The sequence below is a fragment of the Glandiceps talaboti genome, chromosome 21, assembly GCF_964340395.1.
Source record: "Glandiceps talaboti chromosome 21, keGlaTala1.1, whole genome shotgun sequence".
Taxonomy (NCBI): Eukaryota; Metazoa; Hemichordata; class Enteropneusta; family Spengelidae; genus Glandiceps; species Glandiceps talaboti.
The window spans coordinates 15,815,030-15,828,179 of record NC_135569.1 but is presented as its reverse complement, the minus strand read 5'-3'; positions in this window follow the sequence as shown (position 1 = coordinate 15,828,179).

Sequence of the window (13,150 nt, the reverse complement as noted above, 5' to 3'; positions counted from 1 at the left end):
TTAGACATGGTATTTTTTACAAGTGTGTAAGTAATGTTTATGATAGTCCATATATGCTTTTCAAGTTACATTTTAAAGTTCCACAGATGCCGGATCGGAGAACTAGAAAGTTTACAAACCTGATGCCAGTAAATTTAATGTTTTTAAACACTGTGCCGTTCACAGATGTACATGTATAACAACGTATAGTGGTCTTTGTTGTAGTATTTTGAATATTGACTTTAATTTATCAAATTTAATTTTCCAGATTGTCCACCTGACAATATTGATTTTATATATTTGCCTCATAATGTATTTTAGATATAGTATTTTATTTGCCACAAACTCAAAATCATATCAACATAACAAGAGAGAAAGTACAAAAGACAGTGGAATAAATATTACAATTAAACTGATGGATGAATACAGAGTTTATGGCTGGACCACAGAAATAGTTTGAAACAAACTAGTCAAGTTTGTGGCCCATACTACAATTGATGAAACAAAATAATCAAAGCAAAAACAAAAACATTTGAAATTAAAACAAAAACAAACAAAAAACAAACAAAACAAAACGCGTTCTCATCAAAAAAAAATATAACAACTGGCATTAAATGCAATGTAAGGTAGAAAAAGCTGAATTAATTTTGTAACAAATACTGTTTTAACTGAGATTTAAAAGTAGTCCTGGATTGTATTTTTTTCAATTCTTCAGGTAAGGAGTTCCAATGTTTTGCAGCTGCATACTGAAAATTGTGTTGCGTCAAAGTAAGATTTACTTTTGGAATGTAAAAGTTATCTCTCGTTGTATTCCGAGTGTGATACGTATTTGGTGGTGTGTTGAAATAGTCGTTAACTGTTTGCGGGAAGTGACCGGCCTTCAAATCAAAAATAAATAAAGAAGTATTAAATTTGCATTGCTGGTGGACACTTAGAATTCCTAGTTGCTGAAAAAGAGGGGAGGAGGGAGCATCAATATTTGAAAAAGTTATAAAGCGAATAACTTTCTTTTGAAGGTTTAAGATAGGCTTGAGAAATGTATTGTATGTATTGCCCCATATCTCTATACAATATGAGATGTGGGGCAAGATCATAGAGTTATACAGCAGAAGAAGAGTAGATTTAGGTACGTAATAGCGAAATTTGGAAATTATGCCAATAATTGGAGAAATTGCTTTCCTAACTTTTTCGATGTGTGATGTCCAAAGCATATTTTGATCTAAACACACGCCAAGATAATTGGTTGACGTTACTTGTGAAATTTGTGAGCGATTGATGCCCAGACTTCCCTCCGTTTTCACCAATCTTTGCGAAGTCTTAATAATCATGAAATTAGTTTTTTCTACATTGATAGTGAGCCTATTGGCGTTGCACCGGTCACAGACTTTCCTGAAGTCGAAATGGAGTTGATCAAGCTGAATTATATTTGAGGGATTGTTGATAAATTGAAACAAGTTTGTGTCGTCGGCAAATAATCGAAATTCAAATGCATCAGTAGCGTTCACAATATCATTGATGTAAATCAGAAAGAGAAGGGGGCCTAAAATTGAGCCTTGTGGTACTCCACATTGTATTTCGCTATATGGCGAGGTAACATTATTTATACAGACACACTGCTTACGCTGGGAGAGATAACTTTTAAACCAAAGTAAAGGCAAGCCTCTGACACCATAGTGACTCAGTTTCTGTAGAAGAATACTATGGTCTATTGTGTCAAAGGCTTTCCGCAAATCAATGAATATACCACATGTCAGATATCCATTGTCCAGCTTATTAGCAATACCAGTGATCAGGTCAACCAGGGCAAGCTTAGTATTGTGTTTTTTCCTGAAACCAAACTGAGTTTTGATGAGGATGTTGTATTTTTCAAGATATTTAACAAGTTGATGATTGACAATAGATTCAAACACTTTACTGATTACGGGCAAAATTGAAATGGGGCGATAATTGCCAACATCGCATGGCGAACCTTTTTTATAAATAGGTATTACCTTGGCAATCTTAAGTAGACTTGGAAAAATACCATTGTTGAGAGAACAGTTAATTATATGTGTGAGAGGGCATGCAATAATGTGAGCAGCGTGTATAACTAAGAGGGGATTAATTGTGTCCTGACCGGTAGCTTTGCGGGGATCAAGCTTGAATATTTCTCCAAGGACGTCTTCTTCAGACACGGGGTGAAAGAAAAAGGAGTTGAGGTAGTTCCCATCCAGGTATTGTCTAAAGTCTTTGTAATCTTTTGAGCAAGATTGGGCCCAATACCAGTGAAATAATTATTGAATGCTTGAGCAATATCTCTTGTATCTGTTAAGCATGTGTTTCTAGGGTTGTTTGTAGTTAATTTATCGGGAGTACATTTGGTATGTGTTTTGTTCAACATCTCTTTAATAATAAGCCAAGTTTTGTTGGTGTTGCCAGAGGCATTTGAAATTTTATTGGTGTAGTAGTTTTTCTTAGCCAACCTAAGGAGCTTCGTCAATGTATTCCTGTACCTAGTATACTTATTTTTAATTTGGTTATTCCTTGGGTGATTTTTCATTTTCGAGAAAAGTTTATGTTTTGTATGTATGGATGTAAATAAGCCCTTTGTGATCCAGGGTCTTTTAATTGACTTTTGTGTTCTTGTAAATGTTTTTATTCGAAGGTGTCTTCTGATAACAGTATGAAATAAATCATTAAAAATATTGTATGCTTCAGACGGATCTTCGCACATGTGGACTGGTTGCCAGGATACATTGCTTAGGTCAGCTAAGAAGGCCTCTTTGTTGTAATTCCTGAAATCGTAGGTGTCGTGTGTGTTTTGGTACTGTTTTCAAAAACGTGATGCAGACTTTTAATAATTCCGAAAATTGGATAGTGGTCTGAAATGTCTGTTTCAATTGTACCGGACTCAATAAAGTGGTCAGTAATATTTGTCACCAGGTGATCTATTACCGTGTGTGAGGTGTTAGTAACTCTGGTAGGGGTGTTAATTAATTGTGTCATATTGTATGTATTCAGGAGAGTATTGTAATGAGTAACGGGTGGGCTATCTAAAGATGTGTCAATATTCATATCGCCAAGGAGAATACAATCACGCCCGTTCACTGACACCTGATCAAGGCATGCTTCTAAACTGTCAATGAATTCATTAAAAGGTGTGTTGGGTCTTCTGTAGATAACGCCTATAACAATCTTTTTGTTGTTGATCATAGTTTCCTCAAAGATGGATTCGCAGTGATTAATTTTACATGTGTTAATGCGAGAGAAGGACAACGAGTTGTGAAAATACAGAGCGACTCCACCACCTTGTGAGGCTTCACGATTACAAGTAACGAAAGTATAGGAAGGCAAATCATAAAGACAGCAATTTGAATCGGGATGTAACCATGTTTCCGTTAGAGCTATAAAAAGAAAATTTTCATCTAACATGCTTAGAAAGTTAACAAAGCTATCAAAGTTTTTTGTAAGGGATCTGACATTGCAATGTAGGAAAGAACATGAACTGTTTAAAAGATTTCTATCAGAATTGAACTGGTTGACTGTGCAAGACTTGCAGCTGTATTTGACTATGACTTTTTCGTTCATCATGAAATGGCTGACATACTTAGAGAATAAGTAATCGAAAAATGTGTTTTTAATGTGCATTAAGTTAGTTTTGTTTGTTTGATATGCTTGTGTGTTTTGTATTCTTGAATTTTGCATTTTTAGGAGCCTGTAAATGCCGGCCTTCCGTGAAATAAATAAATAAACTATATGTCAACGAGTTGAGTAATTGGTAACAAAATACAACACCTTATTATTCCAAGACAATAGCCCCCGTCACCACGTCCTGGTTTTCACATAATTTTATACATTACACTTTCATTCAAACGGGGGTCGACACATACATTCATAATTCATCAACAATACCGGTGCTTATCCGTCATTGCACGCATTTAGCGAGGAACGCTAGTCTATACCTTCATTACACAGTGTTCACCCCCTGTGCACGTTACATAAGTTTGTATTCCTGCAGCTCTAAAATAAAAGAATGTGGAGAAATCAACTCCGGACTTTTGATTGGTTGTCTGTCAAATGTAACACGTGTACTCCCTGTCAAGTGATTGACCAATTTGAAACAAACAACACCTAACTAGTCTTACAAACACAATAGTTTTCCCTGCCACCACCTTTAAAGTGCACCTGGAGGGGTAGAGGAAAATTTTGATCCTCGAGGTCTGATTGGTTCATGGTTCTCGACAGGAATCTAACATCTTGGGTTGGGTATATAAATGACGCGTGATACATTTTCAAACTGTCTTTGCGACTCCAGCAAACGATAAACAAAGATGGATACTGGTATTGTGCTGCTCACCCTGGTCTATGTCGTCATAGTATATGTCCGAAGCCTTGTACTGCTGAGAGTGGATGATAGAAGAATATTCCGATGTTTGGTATGGGTCCTGGATGCTGTATGCTGTCTACTTCGCTCACTGGTCGAAAAGAGGAAGTTGGAAGGAAAAATTGCAATGTGTATCACCGTATGGATGCTGTGTTTGCTTCAGATGTTTGTTCGCCGTTTAATAGAGACTGTTCGAGAATGGAAGTCAATGGTTTGCGTATTGGTTCGTCAATTTATCATGGTTTGGTCCCTGCGAGAACGTCGACGGATGGTATATGAGATAAGTCGGTTTGCAATGTTTGTTCTTTCTGCTGCATTTGGGCCCGTTGTATGGGAATGGGGGCCATGGTGGCAATTTCGGCGCGGTACCTTTTTTGGCGGGAGGGTGGCGGCCCGGGTTGACAGGTTAGGATTTAGACGGTTTCGTCAGGAGGAAAATTTGTCATTGGTTGTTCAAGTGGCACAGACTGTAATATTCCCCATTTTCGAAAACATTAAGAACGCAAAATACAAATACAAAATACATATCAAAATTTATCTACGAATAAAAAATACAAATCAAAATTTATCGACAAACAAATTTGAATAGATACGTCATACATAGTCATGTACACAAAGTTGTTCTCGGGTACCCAGATTCCTATAAATTCAGCCACCTCCGGTATACACATTTCTTTCACAACCGAAACAATTGTATTTTGCCATGTTCAAATGAAAAATCATTGATGTTTATATTAGACTATTTACGAAACACAAACTTGAAAACCATAATTGCCTATAACCACAGAACACCACTTCTATTTAGGGTCCCATACTAAAGTTACCCCAAAACTAGTAAACCAAATGTAAACTTAAAATAGGTTGTTCCTAAAAATACAGACTGTGCCACTTCTAATTAGGGTTCCCATTCTAAAATTAACAACTTTCGCAAAAACTAGTTAACTAAATGTAAACTTAAAATAGATTGTTTCTAGAAATACTGACTGTGCCACTTCTAATTAGGGTTAAAGTTTTCGCAAAATCTAGTTAGTTATTTTTTTTTCAAGAAATACAAAGTTGAATCGAAATATTTCTTTCATTAAAATGCTAATCATACAAAATTAAAACCCGTGTATTTTGCTCTGCAGCGCATATTTTTTTCATTCATGTTACAAATTTAAGAGTTATTTCCGTAAAGACATTCTTCTTTGAAGATGATGAAAAAGATAAGTTTGTTTACAATATTACAAATATAGCTAATAACCACATGATAACCAACAATGTGTACCAAATTTATTTTTCGTTTTGTGATGGTCAGAAAATTCATAAATTACAACACAAAATAATGTCACCGCTTCAGTTATACCCATGATATAGTAATCAAATATATGTGTCTCAAAACCAAATTAAGGCTTATGATCTCATCTTTTTGGTCAAAGATCTATCATTAGATTAAGATGTATTCTGGATGTGTTTATCTCATCAGTGATATGCAAATTAGGGCTAAAAACACTAAAACTAAATGTCGATATTTACAAAAAGTCTATAACAAGATGATCCAATCAGTAATATGCAAATTAGTGCCTAATAATGTTTCTTTTTGGTCAAAAATCTATCATTAGATTAAGATGTACTCTTGATGTGTTTATCTCATCAGTGATATTCAAATTAGGGCTAAAAAGACTAAAAATAAAAGAAAGGCTATAACAAGATGATCCAATCAGTAATGTGCAAATTAGTGCCTAATAATGTGTCTTTTTGGTCAAAAGTCTATCATTAGATTAAGATGTATTCTTGATGTGTTTATCTCATCACTGATATGCAAATTAGGGCTAAGAAGACTAAAACTAAAAGTCTATATTTACAAAATGTCTATAAGATAATCCAATCAGTAATATGCAAATTAGTGCCTAATAATGTGTCGTTTTGGTCAAAAATCTATCATTAGATTAAGATGTACTCTTGATGTGTTTATCTCATCAGTGATATTCAAATTAGGGCTTAAAAGACTAAAAATAAAGGAAAGTCTATAACAAGATCCAATCAGTAATATGCAAATTAGTGCCTAAAATGTGTCTTTTTGGTCAAAAATCTATCATTAGATTAATATGCATTCTTGATGTGTTTATCTCATCAGTGATATGCAAATTAAGGCAAAAAAGACTAAAACTAAGTCTATATTTACAAAAAGTCTATAACAAGATGATCTAATCAGTAATATGCAAAATAGTGCCTAATAATGTGTCTTTTTGGTCAAGAGTCTATCATTAGATTAAGATGTATTCTTGATGTGGTTATCTCATCAGTGATATGCAAATTAGGGCTAAAAAGACTAAAAATAAAAGAAAGTCTATAACAAGATGATCCAATCAGTAATATGCAAATTAGTGCCTAATGTGTCGTTTTGATCAAAAATCTATCATTAGATTAAGATGTATTCTGGATGTGTCTATCTCATCAGTGATATGCAAATTAGGGCTAAGAAGACTAAAAATAAAAGAAAGTCTATAACAAGATGATCCAATCAGTAATATGCAAATTAGTGCCTAATAATATGTCTTTTTGGTCAAAATTCTATCATTAGATTAGGATGTATTCTTGATGTGTTTATCTCATCACTGATATGCAAATTAGGGTTAAACAGACTAAAACTAAAAGTCTATATTTACAAAGTCTATAACAAGATGATCCAATCAGTAATATGCAAATTAGTGCCTAATAATGTGTCTTTTTGGTCAAAAGTCTATCATTAGATTAAGATGTACTCTTGATGTGTTTATCTCATCAGTGATATTCAAATTAGGGCTAAAAAGACTAAAAATAAAAGAAAGGCTATAACAAGATGATCCAATCAGTAATGTGCAAATTAGTGCCTAATAATGTGTCTTTTTGGTCAAAAGTCTATCATTAGATTAAGATGTATTCTTGATGTGTTTATCTCATCACTGATATGCAAATTAGGGCTAAGAAGACTAAAACTAAAAGTCTATATTTACAAAATGTCTATAAGATAATCCAATCAGTAATATGCAAATTAGTGCCTAATAATGTGTCGTTTTGGTCAAAAATCTATCATTAGATTAAGATGTACTCTTGATGTGTTTATCTCATCAGTGATATTCAAATTAGGGCTTAAAAGACTAAAAATAAAGGAAAGTCTATAACAAGATCCAATCAGTAATATGCAAATTAGTGCCTAAAATGTGTCTTTTTGGTCAAAAATCTATCATTAGATTAATATGCATTCTTGATGTGTTTATCTCATCAGTGATATGCAAATTAAGGCTAAAAAGACTAAAACTAAGTCTATATTTACAAAAAGTCTATAACAAGATGATCTAATCAGTAATATGCAAAATAGTGCCTAATAATGTGTCTTTTTGGTCAAGAGTCTATCATTAGATTAAGATGTATTCTTGATGTGGTTATCTCATCAGTGATATGCAAATTAGGGCTAAAAAGACTAAAAATAAAAGAAAGTCTATAACAAGATGATCCAATCAGTAATATGCAAATTAGTGCCGAATGTGTCGTTTTGATCAAAAATCTATCATTAGATTAAGATGTATTCTGGATGTGTCTATCTCATCAGTGATATGCAAATTAGGGCTAAGAAGACTAAAAATAAAAGAAAGTCTATAACAAGATGATCCAATCAGAAATATGCAAATTAGTGCCTAATAATATGTCTTTTTGGTCAAAATTCTATCATTAGATTAGGATGTATTCTTGATGTGTTTATCTCATCACTGATATGCAAATTAGGGTTAAACAGACTAAAACTAAAAGTCTATATTTACAAAGTCTATAACAAGATGATCCAATCAGTAATATGCAAATTAGTGCCTAATAATGTGTCTTTTTGGTCAAAAGTCTATCATTAGATTAAGATGTACTCTTGATGTGTTTATCTCATCAGTGATATGCAAATTAGGGCTAAAAAGACTCAAACTAAAAGAAAGTCTATAACAAGATGATCCAATCAGTAATATGCAAATTAGTGCCTAATAATGTGTCTTTTTGGTCAAAATTCTATCATTAGATTAAGATGTATTCTTGATGTGTTTATCTTATTAGTGATATGCAAATTAGGGCTAAAAACACTAAAACTAAAAGTCTATATTTACAAAGTCTATAACAAGATGATCCAATCAGTAATATGCAAATTAGTGCCTAATAATATGTCTTTTTGGTCAAAAATCTATCATTAGATTAAGATGTACTCTTGATGTGTTTATCTCATCAGTGATATTCAAATTAGGGCTTGAAAGTCTACAACAAGATGATCCAATCAGTAATATGCAAATTAGTGCCTAAAATGTGTCTTTTTGGTCAAAAATCTATCATTAGATTAATATGCATTCTTGATGTGTTTATCTCATCAGTGATATGCAAATTAAGGCTAAAAAGACTAAAACTAAGTCTATATTTACAAAAAGTCTATAACAAGATGATCTAATCAGTAATATGCAAAATAGTGCCTAATAATGTGTCTTTTTGGTCAAGAGTCTATCATTAGATTAAGATGTATTCTTGATGTTTATCTCATCAGTGATATGCAAATTAGGGCTAAACAGACTAAAAATAAAAGAAAGTCTATAACAAGATGATCCAATCAGTAATATGCAAATTAGTGCCTAATAATGTGTCTTTTTGATCAAAAATCTATCATTAGATTAAGATGTATTCTGGGTGTGTTTATCTCATCAGTGATATGCAAATTAGGGCTAAGAAGACTTAAAATAAAAGAAAGTCTATAACAAGATGATCCAATCAGTAATATGCAAATTAGTGCCTAATAATATGTCTTTTTGGTCAAAATTCTATCATTACTTTAAGATGTATTTTTGATGTGTTTATCTCATCAGTGATATGCAAATTAGGGCTATAAAGACTAAAACTAAAAGTCTATATTTACAAAAGGTCTATAACACGAGCCAATCAGTGATATGTAAATAATGATCTAAAAATGTCTTTTTGGTTATAATTAGATTAAGATGTATTCTTGATATGATGATTTCATCAGTGATATGCAAATTAGGGCTAAAAAGACTACAACTAAAAATCTGTAATTACAAAAAGTCTATAACATGATGATCCCCGAGCACTGAGCTACTGTCTCCCTCATTAACCTCTGTAAAAAATAAATAAAATAAAAGCTGTAAAAATATAACTGGTGTAAACCAAAATGCTTTTGTAGGTTGCAATTGGTTTTGCTAAATTAAAACTGAATCATAAAAGTTTGATTCAATATTTATCAATTGAAATTTTGAACAAAAATATTATGGTTTACCACACTTGTGTTTCTCTCTCAAGCACAGATGTCAGTGTTTAGAAAAGGAAATAAAATTCATCCAGCAAAAGCACTTTTAGTCCCCAAAAGTGAGTGACTATTACAATGGGCTCAGACTTACAATATCTGATTTCTTTCAAAACTGGCACAAAGGTGACATGTCATTTGTAAAATATGCCATATTTATCATCAAAAATCAATATTTTCTGCATAATTAATCATAAAACAAGCTTTAGTTTGAAACCTGGCCTTGAGCAATTAAAAATTACTCCCATGGACTATACGGGGAAGGTCTGCTGTAAAGTATGTATGCATATGTCATAAGGTACATGTACATGTATGATATAGGGTATATACTTTTCTAGGCGAGAAGATTTTGGATAACCCTGCCCATCTAGACTGGTTGATTTTATTTTAATTGTAGCTCAAAATATTGATATATTTTTCAAAATAATTCTTACAATTGCTAAAAGTAAGATTTCATTTCTCAAAAAATTAATTATTTTTGATCAGTTTTTAGGTATTACATCATATGAACTACCGTCTGCATGTATTATAGACCTATATAGTATGTATTTTGAGTGATACAGTTGGTATAAGAAAGAGTCAGACCATTTTTAGGGTGTGTAGTATGACAACAGTTTGGTTTTTGGGGGTTTCAACATAGCCTCCCTATGTCATTTCACAAAGAGTTGCCCACCTCATCCTGGGATATATGGTCATGTGAACAAAATTAATGAAAGTGGTTTATTTTGCCAATACTAGTTCAAAGAAGCACACTTTAGATAAATTTTCTTTGCCGGCCCTACTATTAAATTCTATCTTAATAACAATGATAATAATAATAATAATAACTTTAGGGTAATAATAATAACATATAATAAATAATCACTAATACGTAATAAGTACTAATATAATAAATACTAATGTATGATAAATATTAATATATAATAAATACTAATATATAGTAAATAAGCACATAATTAGGCACCAATGACTGTTAATTTCTAATTCTCCTTTCATAATTAATTGCACTTAAAGTTGAAATAGTATTGGCATTATGGATTACTCTCATTAAACATGTTCATATGACAGGACAACTCTGTGTGAAATGATACTAGGAGGCTTTGCTGAGATCATCAAGTCCTTACTGTTGTCATACTACATACCCAAAAATAGAGACACTTTCTAATACCAACTTTATAGCAAAAAATAGATACTCTACAGATCTATGATAGATACAGGCGGCAGTTTGTACGATGAAATAGCTAAAAACTGACCAAATTAATTGTCTTTTGGAAAATGAAATCTCACTTTTAAGAATTGTAATAATGTTTTGAAATTTATAGATTTATTCTAAGCTGCAACTGAAGCAAAGTCTATCAGTCCAGCTGAGCAGGGTTTTCCAAAGTTTTCCAGCCCAGAAAAGTATACAAAAAAACACTGCTTTCCAGCAGACCTTTCCCACCTATGGGAGTTGTGCACCCCCCCCCCCCCATATTATTTCTGCAAAAAAATTTTTAATTCTCTGAGATAGGACAAAAATACACATTTTGATAACACCTACAAATTGTACCCACTTTATGCAACTTTAGTCAGTTATTATTTCATAATCAATTTAATAGTATAAAAATGTTTTTGCTTGACTTATTCTCATTGGCTTTTCTAACCATTGGGGTCGATTTTTCAGGGAGAAACAGTAGAACAATAAAAAATCAATTAATTATACTGTATTTGCAAATTTATACACACAGTTCTTTCTTTATAGTGGTTTCCCAAACCTGGGCAAGTTTACCTTCGTCAAGATTTGATTTCTTCCTTTCACCCCATTTCATAAAAAAATATTGTCTACAAATTATAACCTTGAAAATTTAATATCAACCATATGGGAGCACTTTGGTAAATGTAATTTATATTGAATGTATTTCTTCATTATTTTATTAAATAAAACACAATATATTAACCAAACTGTATTAATACAATTTACATGCAAGTTTATTTTCAGGAAGCCAGGCTCGACAAAGATGGACAAATGATGGAAAATGTGAGTCAAAAAACTTTCTTTTTAATATTTAATGTTTATACATTGAAAGTTAGATTTAGAAACTTTATTTCTATTTGACTGTCATGTCTGCAGTATAAAATAAATTTAGAAAATACTATAATTGCATTGTGAGTGAATACTTCAATTCTTATACTATTTCTTAAATTTCTTTCTTTTAGCCTGTGGTGATAAGAAGACCCAAGACTGATCGATGTATTTGATTATTACGATATTAATGTGTATTTTGCATTTATGTATATCTATTAAAATGTAATTTGTATATTGAAATGTATTTTTAAGTTATTTTATTAGTAGAACTTTTGGAGGAGTTTAGAAGAACAGAAAAACAGTTTCAGACATCAGCACCAAGTAAGTTTTTTGAGTTTTTTTAGTGTGTATGGCTGCATGAATGATTGCTCTTTTAACTATCCCACCTCACCCCTTCCAACATACATACATCAAATACACTATCATTTTTGCGTCTCCGGCACCAATTGTCATATCTGCGCCATCATCTACCTCGCGTTTCGGTCCGCTGTCTTCGCTGCACATGATCATATATTACATATTGACATACACAAACAGCACTCCTCGATTTTTGTTATCCCTTTCCGTACGTCTGGTTTCTTGTGGATTTTGGTTTTCTCTGACTAGGTGGGTCTCTATGGTTGATTACTTTGTTGTTTGGTTGGTTGGCGTTGGTTGGTTGGTTGGTTGGTTGGTTGGTTGGTTGGTTGGTTGGTTGGCAATGGTTCGTTGGTTAGTCCTTTGTAGGTTTTACATATTTTTCACTTGCTGTCTATGGCCTTAATCTCTCATACCAACACACATAAACCTCACAAACCTCCGCCGTGTCGCCGCCATCTCTATTACTGCCGTGTCGCCATCTTTATTTGCCATCACCGTTGCGCGTCATATTCATTACAACAATACAATAAAGTCCCCCATTCATTTTCACTTTCTGTATGTATGTTTGTATGGTTTAGAGTTATAATGGCACATTCCATTATAACTCTTCATATTCGCAGTCAAGCATGTGCATGTATGTTAACCCTCCCCCCCAAAAAAAACAAAACAAAAGTATGTGTCCTTGTATGGTGATTCAAATTGGCAACAAAGAATTGCTTGGCAGCGATGACACCCCTAGCATTGACTAGTTAATATGGATTTTAGAGTAATCAGTTTTCAATGCGGCCTAAATTCAACTGCATACAGAGCTCAGTAGAGCTATCAAACGTTTAATCCTCTTTTTATCAGGGGGGTAGGTTGATCAATTTCACTACAAACATTCAAATTAAACTCTCAAATCCAGGGGACCATATAGCCAGAATTACCATACGAGTATGACTACATTCTCAGTCTAAATAATTGTTGGCTTAATGCTAAAAATGCTACTAATGACTGAGTGAATTTAAGGTACTGTCGTCTTTAGTGTATCCATGGCTGTGTATTTCAAGACAATATCTATTACATGGTACGTCTACAGAATGTC